Below are 4,987 nucleotides of genomic sequence, written 5' to 3' on the forward strand. Positions count from 1 at the left end.
AAAAAAAAAAAAAAATACTCTCTCTTCCAGTCTCTCCAGATTAAGCAGAGGCATCTCCAGTACTGGGCAAGAGAAAATGCCTTGTTTAAATCTCCATGGACAAAGCAGGGACTGGCAGGTAGCAACTCTTTCCCACATAGACAGGCTGAGGGAGATGGCAGTTCACAGCACAAATAGTACTGTCGTACAGATCTGAAAGAGATTACAAGACAGAAACTCTTTCCAAGGAGATAACCCAACCTTGTAAAATTCTCCTTATCCAAAATAAGGTAACTTATCTTGGTTATCAACTTCATAGTTAGCATACCAAAAGATTGTGAAATTTCTGCAGGACTCATAACCCAATTCCTCTCCTTTATGTCCAGGAGTCAAGGGAGGTTCTTTAGAATACATTTACACTGAGTTATGAAGTAGGTCACTCTCTCCGTGCACTGGCAGCAAGGTAATTAGAAGCAGCATGGGAAATACTAAGCACACAACTAGCAGGTCATCCTGCGGCATGCTTCCTCTTTTTCAGGTGTTCTTGAACAAGCAGCATAGTGCCCACTTAGGTCCCAAACCTCTCCCTCTTCATACACAAGAATATAAATTTTCCTTAAAAGTTACTTTTGCATATCATGACCACTTAACAGTTATATTTAGCACTGAAACTTCTAAAAGTCAGAAAGGAAACTGGCTAGATCACTTCTCAAAGCAAAATGTACAAGAGTTGAAATATCTTTTATTTTCTACATATTGTTTATTTTGGGATAGACATCGACAGAAAATATCCATATATTGCTACTGAAAAAAATATCCCATGAAACAGACCGATTTGTAAACTGTATGAAAATTCCAAAGAAAAAAAAACCCAGTTATTTTTAATGCAAATGTAGAGTTAAACAATGAATATCAATATCATAGTAGTAGAAAGAAACTCTGCTTCCAGAAGTCCTGATAATGGTGCTGTAAATCTATCAGTTAGTTTCAAAGAACTGAATTTTATCCAGGACTAGCCTATGCTGGGGGAAGACTACCTGATCTCTTGTTTGTATTTGACAATTGCTGCATCTTGTACTGAAAGTATCAAAACTACAAAGCACGTTTTTCAAAAGAGAGGATGACAAGTTATACTAAAAATAACAACAATTCTGTATTAAAAATATAAATAAATAAAATCCTTCATAAAAGATTTCACTACTATTTAGAGTTGATATGCATGACCAAGTTTCATAGAAATGTGTTCCTAAAGAACATTCTGTACTTTTAACTGTGTATCAGTCACAGCTTTTCAGCAGGCCTTTCTTTATACTTCATCTTAAAGGTGTGTTTTATTGGTCATGTGTTCTAGAAGATAAAGCAACTAGAAGAATTCCCTCTGGTTCTGTGTTTGGCTCTGACATTGAACTCTCAGAAGTTTTAGTCAAGTCACTTGATTTACAAGCCCCAGTTTCCACACATGTAAAAATTACCCATCTGGAATTCTGTTATTAAGAATATCTATAAAGCACTTCTGATGAGAGAAATGTTAAGTACTAATCAAAAGAGGGGGTATAAAATCACCAGGTTCCACATTATTATGAGCAGATATGAACTGTGGCCCCCTCAGAATCCAACAAACATCCAGATCTTTACCTCCGTCTCACCTGACCTGGGTTGTTGAGCAACTTATCTAGCACATAATAAATTATAAGGATTGAAGGAAAGCTGGCTAGTTGGCTGGCCCTGTACCAACAAAAACAAGACAGACATAAATTAACCCTCACCCCCGTGTTTCTCAACTTTTTTGGACTCGAGGCACCTCTTTGAAAATGCCAGCTCTTGCCTTCTACTCATTTTAGACTACATAAGAATTTTCTGAGTTATTTGCAACAATTCTGCTGTTGCAAATAACTCAGAAAAAGCAAAACAGGTCTGAATATTTTGAACACTGTGGCTTCCTATTTGAAATGTCTGGATTTATCATAGGAATCATGTATGCATACATAATGGTGCTGACATTGCATATACTCCAGGTCACCCTTGAAATGATCTCAAAGCATCCCAAAGGTACTACAGAACTCTGTTTGAGAATCACTGACCTATCCCCTCCCACCTCCAATCCTCTGCACATTCCAACCAGTGCAGACTACCCAGACCCTGCTTAACGGGTACTGGAGTCAGAAATGCACAGCATCAACAAAGCAGGCGGGCGCAGAGGGGGCAGCACGTGGGCTCTCTTTAAAACACTCTGGCCAGCAAAGCCATCTGGGGCCACCAATGGGTGCTTTAATTTGAAGCCCTGTGTTCTTACAGAAACTATGCTTTCAAAAGGTAGGATTTTTTTTTTTTCACTGGGTATGTCTACATGAGATGCTTTACTGCTAAGTAGCATAGTTTATTGGGCAGTTAGTATGCGAGTCTACACATGCACATGCTTACTGCACAGTAAACCTTGCTAATCATGAGTAAATTTGCCACCTGCAAATGCAAGTGGCAAATTCACTTGTGATTACCAGCTGCACAGTAATGGTTGTGTAGATGCCTAACCCAGAACAAATCTGTTTCTGGTCAGCCAGCCACCAGGGAGACTGCTCCCTGCTCCCAGGATCTGCCTGCTCCTGGGGCAGGCTCTGCCACCAGAGCCTGGATGGGTGCTCCAAGCCCCCACCTTTGAGATCACAAGTCCCCATGGATTTGCTGGCCCCATGACCTTGAAGTCGGTGCTAGCCCCATGACTGTGGAGCTGGCAATCGGAGCTCCCTGCTGGTGGGGCCTGGGGAGCCCGTTCCCCACCCACCTCTGTGAACACAGAACTGAGCAGGAAACAAGATCTCCAGCCTGTTCCCCACCCAGATCTGTGATCACGAAGTTGAGCATGGAACAAGCTCTCCAGCCCCAACCCTGTGATCTTGGAACAGAGACTGAGAACTGTCCCAGTCAGGGGCAGGTCCCAGCTCCACACCCCAATCAGGCAATCAAGGTGCAGGGCTTGGAAAGAGCTGCAGGAGTGGGACAGCTGTCTTCTGTCCTGGTACTCCCTGCCAGCCCCTGGGCTAGCACCTAGGGGAAGCCTAAAACTTCCCATGGTGGTCACAAGGGCCCCCTGCAAGGGTCCAGGAAATAAGAGCAATTTACTGCCATTAGCAGCAAATCTGCTCCTACTTCCCTACACGTGTAGATGCCTGATCAGGAATGTTTACTTGCAAGTAGTTTACTCACAAGTAAGCTGCTCCCGGATCTAATGCACGTGTACATGCACCCACTATGGATGTAATATACTCTACTGGTATTTAGCTCTCCTTATGTAAATCTTATTACGTTTCATTGAAATACTATATGCTGATCATGTTCGACTGACATTAGCTCTAGAAATAGATTTAATTAATGTCTTGTGTTTGAAATAGAATGTGTTTCCAGTTAAGCTTACAGAGGAAATCCCCCAGCAAAAGGAGGCATGAAGTAAAAAACAAAAGTGTACCCTAAAACTTAATTTTTCCTAGACTCAAAACTCTAAAATTGGATGCATTATCTTGCTTAACAGGCAGAATGTATTCAAAGATTTGACACTTTCTTTGTATGCGGAACTAACCACACTAGCTAAGATCTTCAAAGCTGCCAGAGATCTAGATGCTCAATTCCTATTAAAATATCAATTATAGGCAGCTTTGAAAATGACCCAACCCACGTCTGGTGTTCACCAGTTTATTGAAAGCTTGTCAGTCGCACTCACTCTTACAAAACAAAAAAGTTCAAACAATGTCTTAAAAAGGTGCATGTAATGCCTCAAATTTCCAATGAGGCTGAAATTCACTGATTGTTTGACCCTACACAGCACTATGTTTATATATAAGCACACTTTGATTTTTGGAGACGCAAACAACTTGTGGTAGCACTTTGAAAACTAACTCTTTAAAACAAGCAAACAAACATATTAGCTGACTGTCATTGGGCAAAACGCAGTTTTTGATATATGCATGTAGAATCCAGAAGCTCTGTGCTGTAACTAGTTAATTACTTTACACAACCATAACTCTATATTTCCAGGAAAACTTGCAGTTTAAGTGTAGGCAACGTACTAAGAAAAAACAGTTGGTCTTTTACACTCATATTACTCATAGTTTCCCATTTATCAGAAGCTGGAATAAACTTTCACCCAAAGAGCAAAGCCTTGCAATAATGTCTGGAGAGATTATTGCACAGGAGACTAGGGGGTGCGAAGGGGCTGACCAAGAAGCCACAAAAGCTGTGAATTTAGCAGAATTCTGTATGCATACATCTACAGTGAAAGAGCAGTATTAACCAGATTCTCCACTGCTCCTTGCAATATGACAAGTGGAATTTTTTCCTGATCTGGCCCCAGAAAGCAGCCTACAGTCATGACCAAATAGATGTGCATGGCTGCAGACCACTATAAAAAGGGTTCGATTCTGTAACAATCTGAACCCTCATTGCACAAGGGTTCAGAAGAACACACTCCAAAATGGAGCAGGTTCTGTACCTTGTGTCTGCAGCGCTCGCAGTCTGTCACTGTTTCCAGAATGGGAGGGGGGGTGGAAAAAGGGAGTGGAGGAGGGAGTTTGGCTTGAGGTTTTTTCAGCTGCGCCAGAGGGTGAGTGGATTGGAGCCCTGGCTCCCCCTTAAAGTGTGTGGGTGGGGTGGGCTCCAATTCCCCCCTTCCCATACCAGCTGGTGAACATAAAGAACAAGCTCCTTCTGCTCCCCTTCCACCTTCCATTCTGAAAATAGCATGAGGGCTGGGATGGAGACCAGGCTGCAGACTTGCAGCAAGCAGCTGCAATCCCTAACTTCCAGACACAACAGTGAATTTTTGTTGGGTCTGGGAGATCACTACAGTTTATAGCACTTCCTGCAAAGCACTATGAGTTGCAACGGGGAGCTGCTCTTCTGTCTGCACCCATGATCAGCAACTGCTATTCAATAACATGAATTTATTTCATTTAGCTGAAGCCAAGACGTTGTACCAGCCAAAGAAGAAAACAACAGGGGGGGGGGGGGGGGGGGGAAA

The 4,987-nt window shown here is 42.3% G+C and overlaps 1 protein-coding gene across 2 annotated transcripts in view; it reads right to left on the bottom strand.

Moving 5' to 3' along the window:
* Positions 1-4,987, bottom strand: part of OSBPL3 (oxysterol binding protein like 3) — a 162,452-nt gene that overhangs the window by 112,094 nt on the left and 45,371 nt on the right. The gene's annotated exons all lie outside the window — the stretch shown is intronic.

Source organism: Gavialis gangeticus, unplaced genomic scaffold (assembly GCF_001723915.1).
Source record: "Gavialis gangeticus isolate Ggan-Ray unplaced genomic scaffold, GavGan_comp1, whole genome shotgun sequence".
NCBI lineage: Eukaryota > Metazoa > Chordata > Crocodylia > Gavialidae > Gavialis > Gavialis gangeticus.